An 8,102-nucleotide genomic window follows, 5' to 3' on the forward strand; every position below is an offset into this window, starting at 1 on the left:
CTGTGACTGAGTTGGCCCGATCAGGGAACCAGAGGGTGACAGGGGTGAGAGCCCCTTTGCAGGAATGGTTCCCGGGTGGGCTAAACAGGGCGAACCTTGTCCCTTCCTTTACCAGGAGCATGAGGGAGATACTGTGACTGAGCTGGCCCGATCAGGGAACCAGAGGGTAACCAGGGTGAGAGCCCCTTCACAGGTGTGGTTCCCGGGTGGGATGAACAGGGTGAACCTTCTCCCTCCCTTTACCAGGAGTGCAAGGGACATTCTGTGACTGAGCTGGCCCGATCTGGGAACCAAAGGGTGACCAGGATGAGAGCCCCTTCGCAGGCGTGGTTCCCGGGTGGGCTGAACAGGGTGAACCTTCTCCCTGCTTTTACCAGGACCGCGTGGGAGATACTGTGACTGAGCTGGCCCGATCAGGAAACCATAGGGTGACCGGAGTGAGAACCCCTTCGCAGGCATGGTACCCGGGTGGGCTGAACAGGGCGAACCTTCTCCCTCCCTTTACCAGGAGCGTGAGGGAGATACTGTAACGGAGGTGGCCCGATCAGGGAAACAGAAGGGGACCGGGGTGAAAGCCCCATCGCAGGCAAGGTTCCCATGTGGGCTGAACAGGGCGAACCTTCTCGCTCACTTTACCAGGAGCACGAGGGAGCTACTGTAACTGAGATGGCCCGATCCGGGAACCAGAGGGTGACCAGGGCGAAAGCACCATGGCAGGCATGGTTCCTGGGTGGGCTGAACAGGGCGAACCTTCTCCCTCCCTTTACCAGGAGCGCAAGGGAGATACTGTGACTGAGCAGGCCCAATCAGGGAACCAGAGGGTGACCGGTGTGAGAGCCCCTTCACAGGCGTAGTTCCTGGGTGGGCTGAACAGGGCAAACCTTATCCCCCCCGTTACCAGGAGCACAAGGGAGATGCTGTGACTGAGCTGGCACAATCAGGGAACCAGAGTGTGACCGGGGTGAAAGTCCCATCGCAGGCATGGTTCACGGGTGGGCAGAGCAGGCGAGGCATCCCTGCTCGGGCTCCAGGAGAGCATAGGAGATTCTGCGAGTGACGTAGCCCCGCCATGGCTCTGGGACGGCATGGGAGATTCTGCGAGGGAGGCAGTCTGGCCAGGGCTCCAGGAGAGCAATGGAGTTTCTCACAGGGAGGTGTCCGGGCCAGGGCTCCAGGAGAGCATGGGAGATTCTGCGAGCAATGCAGCCTGGCCATAGCTCCAGGAGAATATGGGAGATTCTGTGAGCGTGGCGTCCGTGCCCGGGCTCCAGTAGCAGGCAAGGTTCCCGTGTGGGATGAACAGGGCGATCCTTCTCGCTCACTTTACCAGGAGCACGAGGGAGATACTGTGACTGAGATGGCCCGATCCGGGAACCAGAGGGTGAATGGGGTGAAAGCACCATGGCAGGCGTGGTTCCTGGGTGGGCTGAACAGGGTGAACCTTATCCCTCCATTTACCAGGAGCACAAGGGAGATACTGTGACCGAGCTGGCCCAATCAGTTAATCAGAGGGTGACCGGGGTGAGAGCCACTTCGCAGGAATGGTTCCTGGGTAGTCTGAACAGGGCAAAACTTCTCCCTTCCTTTACCTGGAGCGCGAGGGAGATACTGTGACTGAGCTGGCCCGATCAGGTGTCCAGGGTGAGAGACCCTTCACAGGCGAGGTTCCTTGGTGGGCTGAACAGGGTGAACCTTCTCCCTCACTTTACCAGGAGTGCGAGGGACATACTGTGAGTGAGCTGGCCCGATCAGGGAACCAGAGGGTGAAAGGGGAGATAGCCCCTTCGCAGGCGTAGTTCCCGGTTGGGCTGAACAGAGCGAACCTTCTCCCTCGCTTTACCAGGTGTGCGAGGGAGATACTGTGACTGAGATGGCCCGATCAGGGAACCAGAGGGTGACCGGGGTGAGAACCCCTTCGCAGGCGTGGATCCCGGGTGGGCTGAACAGGGCGAACATTCTCCCTCTCTTGACCAGGAGCGCAAGGGAGATACTGTGACTGAGCTGGCCTGACAGGGATCCAGAGGGTGACCGGGATGAGAGCCCCTTTCAAGGCGTGGTTCCCAGGTGGCTGAACAGGGCGAACCTTCTCCATCTCTTGACCAGGAGCGTGAGGGAGATACTGTGACTGAGCTGGCCTGATCAGGGAACCAGAGGGTGACTGGGGTGAGAGCCCCATCACATGAGTGGTTCACAAGATGGCTGAACAGGGTGAACCTTCTCCATCCCTTTACCAGGAGCGTGAGGGAGATACTGTAACAAAGCTGGCCCCATCAGGGAAACAGAGGGTGACCGGGGTGAAAGCCCCATCGCAGGTGTGGTTCCCGGGTGGGCTGAACGGGGCGAACCTTCTCCCTCCCTTTACCAGGAGCGCAACGGAGATACTATGACTGAGCTGGCCCGATCAGGGAACCAGAGGGTGTCCAGTGTGAGAGCCCCTTCGCAGGTGTTGTTCCCGGGTGGGCTGAACAGGGTGAACCTTCTCCCTCCCTTTAGCAGGAGCGCGAGGGAGATACTGTGACTGAGCTGGCCTGATCAGGGAACCAGAGGGTGACCGGGGTGAGAGCCCCTTCGCAGGCATGATTCCCAGGTGAGCTGAACAGGGCGAACCTTCTCCCTCCCTTTACCAGGAGCGTGAGGGAGATACTGTGACTGAGCTGGCCCGATCAGGGAACCAGAGGGTGACCAGGGTGAGAGCCCCTTCGCAGGCGTGGTTACCGGGTGGGATGAACAGATCGAACCTTCTCCCTCCCTTTACCTGGAGCGCTAGGCAGATACTGTGACTGAGCTGGCCTGATAAGGGAACCAGAGGGTGACTGGGGTGAAAGCCCCATCACAGGCATGGTTAACCGGTGGGCTAAACAGGGTGAACCTTCTCCCTCCCTTTACCAGGAGTGCGAGGAAGATACTGTGACTGAGCTGACCAGATCAGGGAACCAGAGGGTGACCAGGGTGAGAGCCCCTTCACAGGCGTGGTTCCCGGGAGGGCTGAACAGGGCGAACCTTTTCCCTCCCTTTACCAGGAGTGCAAGGGAGATACTGTGACTGAGCTGGCCCGATCTGGGAACCAGAGGGTGACCAGGGTGAGAGCCCCTTCGCAGTTGTGGTTCCCAGGTGGGCTGAACAGGGTGAACCTTCTCCCTGCTTTTACCAGGACCGCGAGAAAGATACTGTGACTGAGCTGGCCCGATCAGGGAACCAGAGGGTGACTGGGGTGAAAGCCCCTTCACAGGCGTGGTTCCAATGTGGGCTGAACAGGGCGAACCTTATCCCCCCCTTTACCAGTAGTGCAAGGGAGATACTGTGACTGAGCTGGCATGAACAGGGAATCAGAGGGTGACCGGGGTGAAAGTCCCATTGCAGGAATGGTTCACGGGTGGGCTGAACAGGCGAGGCGTCCCTGCACGGGCTCCAGGAGAGCATTGGAGATTCTACGAGCGAGGCGTCCCTGCCCGGGCTCCAGGAGAGCATAGGAGATTCTGCAATTGACTCAGCCCGGCTTTGGCTCCAGGAGAGCATGGGAGATTCTGCAAGGGAGGCAGTCTAGCCAGGGCTCCAGGAGAGCATTGGAGTTTCTGCGAAGGAGGCATCCTGGCCAGGGCTCCAGGAGAACATGGGAGATTCTGAGAGCAATGCAGCCCGGCCAGGGCTCCAGGAGAATATGGGAGATTCTGTGAGTGTTGAGTCCTTGCCCGGGCTCCAGGAGAGCATTGGAGATTCTGTGAGTGAGGCATCACTGCCCAAGTTCCAGGAGAGCATGGGAGATTCTGCGAGGGGTTCATCCTGGCCAGGGCTGCAGGAGAGCATGAGAGATTCTGCGAGCGAGGTGTCCTTGCCCGGGCTCAAGGAGAGCATGGGAGATTCTGCGAGGGAGGCATCCTGGCCAGGGCTCCAGGAGAGCATGGGAGATTCTGCGAGCAATGTAGCCTGGCCAGGGCTGCAGGAGAGCAATGGAGATTCTGTGAGTGACGCGTCCCTGCCCGAGCTCCAGGAGAGTATGGGAGATTCTGTGAGCGACACAGCCTAGCCAGGGCAACAGGAGAGCATTGGAGATTCTGCGAGGGAGGTGTCCCAGCCAGGGCTCCAGGAGAGCATGGGAGATTCTGTGAGTGAGGCTTCCCGGCCAGTACTCCAGGAGAGCATGAGAGATTCTGCGAACGGGGCACCCCGGCCAGGGCTCCAGGAGAGCATGGGAGATTCTGCAAGAGAGGCGTCCTGGTCAAGTCTCCAGGAGAGCATGGGAGATTCTGCGAGGGATGCTTCCCGGCCAGGGCTCCAGGAGAGCATGGGAGATTCTGCGAGTGAGGCAGCCAGGCCAGGGCTCTAGGAGAGCATGGGAGATTCTGCAAGCGACGCAGCCAAGCCAGGGATCCTTTAGAACATGGGAGATTCTGCGAGGGACGCATCACTGCCCGGGCTCCAGGAGAGCATGGGAGATTCTGCGAGCGAGGCGTCCCTGGCCAGTGCTCCAGAAGAGCATGGGAGATTCTGCGAGGGAGGCGTCCTGGCCAAGGCTCCAGGAGAGCATGGGAAATTCTTTGAGCAACGCAGCCTGGCCAGGGCTCCAGGAGAGTATCTGAGATTCTTTGAGCTTGGCGTCCCTGGCCAGACTCCAGGAGAGCATGGGAGATTCTGTGAGTGAGGCGTCCCTGCACGGGCTCCAGGAGAGCATGGGAGATTCTGTGAACGAGGTGTCCCTTCCCGCGCTCCAGTAGAGCATTGGAGATTCTTCAAGCGGGGCGTCCAGGTCAGGGCTCCAGGAGAGCATGGGAGATTCTGCGAAAAAGTAATCCCAGCCAGGGCTCCAGGAGAGCATGGGAAATTCTGCGAGCGAGTCATCCCTGCCAGGGCTCCAGGAAAGCATGGACATGTTGTGACCGAGGCATCCCAGCCATGGCTCCAGGACAGCATGGATATGTTGTGAGCGAGGCGTCCCTGCCATGGCTCCAGGAGAGCATGCATATGTTGTGAGTGAGGCATCCCAGCCTGGGCTCCAGGAGAGCATGGAAGATACTGGGAGTGAGGCGTCCCTGCCAGGGCTCCAGGAGAGCAAGGACATGTTGTGAGCGAGGTGTCCCATCCAGGCCTCCAGGAGAGCATGGACATGTTGTGAGCAAGGCATCCCAGCCAGGGCTCCAGGAGAGCTTGGGAGATTCTGCGAGTGAGGCGTCCCAGCCAGGGCTCCAGGAGAGCATGGAAATGATGTGAGCAAGGATCCTGGAGAGTATGGGAGATTCTGTGAGCGAGGTGTCCCAGCCAGGGCTCCAGGAGAGCCTGGACATGTTGAGAGCGAGGCGTCCCAGCCAGGGCTCCAGGAGAGCATTGGAGATTCTTCGAGCAAGGCGTCCCAGCCAAGGCTCCTGGAGAGCATGGGAGATTCTGCAAGTGAGGCAACCCTGCCAGGGCTCCAGGAGAGCATGGACATATTGTGAGCGAGGTGTCCCAGCCAGGGCTCCAGGAGAGCATGGAAGATTCTGCGAGCGAGGCATCCCAGCCAGGGCTCCAGGAGAGCATGGACATGTTGTGAGCGAGGCGTCCCATCCAGGGCTCCAGAAGAGCAAGAAAATGTTGCGAGCAAGGCGTCCCAGCCAGGGCTCCATGAGCGCATGGGAGATTCTGTGAGCGAGGCGTCTCAGCCAGGGCTCCAGGACAGCATGGACATGTTGTGAGCGAGGTATCCCAGCCAGGGCTCCAGGATAGTATGGACATGTTGTGATCAAGGCATCCCATCCAGGGCTCCAGGAGAGTATGGGAGATTCTGCGAGCGAGGCATCCCAGCCAGGGCTCCGGAGAGCATGGACATGTTGTGAGCAAGGTGTCCCATCCAGGGCTCCAGGAGAGCATGGGAGATTCTGCGAGTGAGGCGTCCCTGCCAGGGCTCCAGGAGAGCAAGGAAATGTTGCGAGCAAGGTGTCCCAGCGATTGCTCCAGGAGAGGATGGGAGATTCTGTGTGCGAGGTGTCTCAGCGAGGGCTCCAGGACAGCATGGACATGTAGTGAGTGAGGCATCCCAGCCAGGGCTCCAGGAGAGCATGGGAGATACTGCGAGTGAGGCGTCCCTGCCAGGGCTCCTGGAGAGCAAGGACATGTTGTGAGCGAGGTGTCCCATCCAGGCCTCCAGGAGAGCATGGACATGTTGTGAGCAAGGAATCCCAGCCAGGGCTCCAGGAGAGCATGGGAGATTCTGTGAGCGAGGCGCCTCAGCCAGAGCTCCAGGACAGCAAGGACATGTTGTGAGCGAGGCATCCCAGCCAGGGCTCCAGGAGAGCATGGGAGATTCTGCGAGCGAGGCATCTCACCCTTGGCTCCAGGACAGCATGGACATGTGAGCGAGACATCCCAGCCAGGGCTCCAGGAGAGCATGGGAGATTCTGTGAGTGAGGCATCACTGCCAGGGCTCCAGGAGAGCATGGACATTCTGCAAGCGAGGCGTCCCAGCCAGGGCTCCAGAAGAGCATGGGAGATTCTGAGAGCGAGGCATCCCAGCCAGGGCTTCAGGTGATTCGGTGAGCGAGGCATCCCTTCCCTGTGGCGCACTGCCACCCGGTGGCAGACAGGGGAACTTGTAACCTCTAGAAGTCCCGATGAGGTTTTGAAAAAGGGCCTGATGCCTGAACCCAGTTCCAGGAGGCCGGGTAAAATCCGGCAGTGCCCGGCAAAAGTTGGTGCGCAGCAGTGATGCCATGATGTCCGGGGGAATTCCTCGAGTGGATTCACAGATGGTGAGATTCTGCGAGAGAGGCATCGTGGCCAGGGCTCCAGGAGAGCATGGACATTCTGCAAGCGAGGCGTCCCAGCCAGGGCTCCAGAAGAGCATGGGAGATTCTGAGAGCGAGGCATCCCAGCCAGGGCTTCAGGTGATTCGGTGAGCGAGGAATCCCTTCCCAGCGGTGCACTGCCACCCGGTGGCAGACAGGGGAACTGCAACCTCTGGAAGTCCTGATGAGGTTTTGAAAAAGGGCCTGATGCCTGGACCCAGATCCTGGAGGCCGGGTATAATCTGGCAGTGCCCCACAAAAGGTTGCATGCAGCAGTGATGCCGTGATATCCGGGGGAATTCGTCAAGTGGATTCACAGATGGCGAGATTCTGCGAGTGAGGCATCGTGGCCAGGGCTCCAGGAGAGCATGGGATATTCTGCGAGTGGCATGTCCCAGCCAGGGCCCCAGGAGAGCATGGATATCTTGTGAGTGAGGCATCCCTGCCAGGGCTCCAGGAGAGCATGGGAGATTCTGCGAGCGAGGCATCTCAGCCAGGGCTCCAGGACAGCATTGATATGTGAGCGAGGTGTCCCAGCCATGGCTCTAGAAGAGTATGGGAGATTCTGTGAGCGAGGCGTACCTGCCAGGGCTCCACAAGAGCATGGACATGTTGTGAGCGAGGCATCCCAGCCAGGGTTCCAGGAGAGCATGGGAGATTCTGTGAGTGAGGTGACCCTGCCAGGGCTCTAGGAGAGCAAGGAAATGTTGCGAGCAAAGGAGTCTCAGCCAGGGTTCCAGGAGAGCATGGGAGATTCTTTGAGCGAGGCATCCCAGCCAGGGCTCCAGGAGAGCATGGGAGATTCTGCGTGTGAGGCATCCCAGCCAGGGCTCCAGGAGAGCATTGACATGTTGTGAGCGAGGTGTCACAGCCATGCCTCCAGAAGAGCATGGACATGTTGTGAGCGAGGTGTCCCAGCCAGGGCTCCAGGAGAGCATGGGAGATTCTGTGAGTGAGGCATCAAAGCCAGAGCTCCAGGAGAGCATGGACATGTTGTGAGCGAGGTGTCCCATCCAGGGTTCCAGGAGAGCATGGGAGATTCTGTGAGTGAGGTGACCCTGCCAGGGCTCTAGGAGAGCAAGGAAATGTTGCGAGCAAAGGAGTCTCAGCCAGGGCTCCAGGAGAGCATGGGAGATTCTTTGAGTGAGGCATCCCAGCCAGGGCTCCAGGAGAGCATGGGAGATTCTGCGTGTGAGGCATCCCAGCCAGGGCTCCAGGGGAGCATTGACATGTTGTGAGCGAGGTGTCACAGCCATGCCTCCAGAAGAGCATGGACATGTTGTGAGCGAGGTGCCCCAGCCAGGGCTCCAGGAGAGCATGGGAGATTCTGTGAGTGAGGCATCCCTG

This window comes from Taudactylus pleione, unplaced genomic scaffold (genome assembly GCF_031769625.1).
Source record: "Taudactylus pleione unplaced genomic scaffold, aTauple2 ptg000270l, whole genome shotgun sequence".
Lineage (NCBI taxonomy): Eukaryota > Metazoa > Chordata > Amphibia > Anura > Myobatrachidae > Taudactylus > Taudactylus pleione.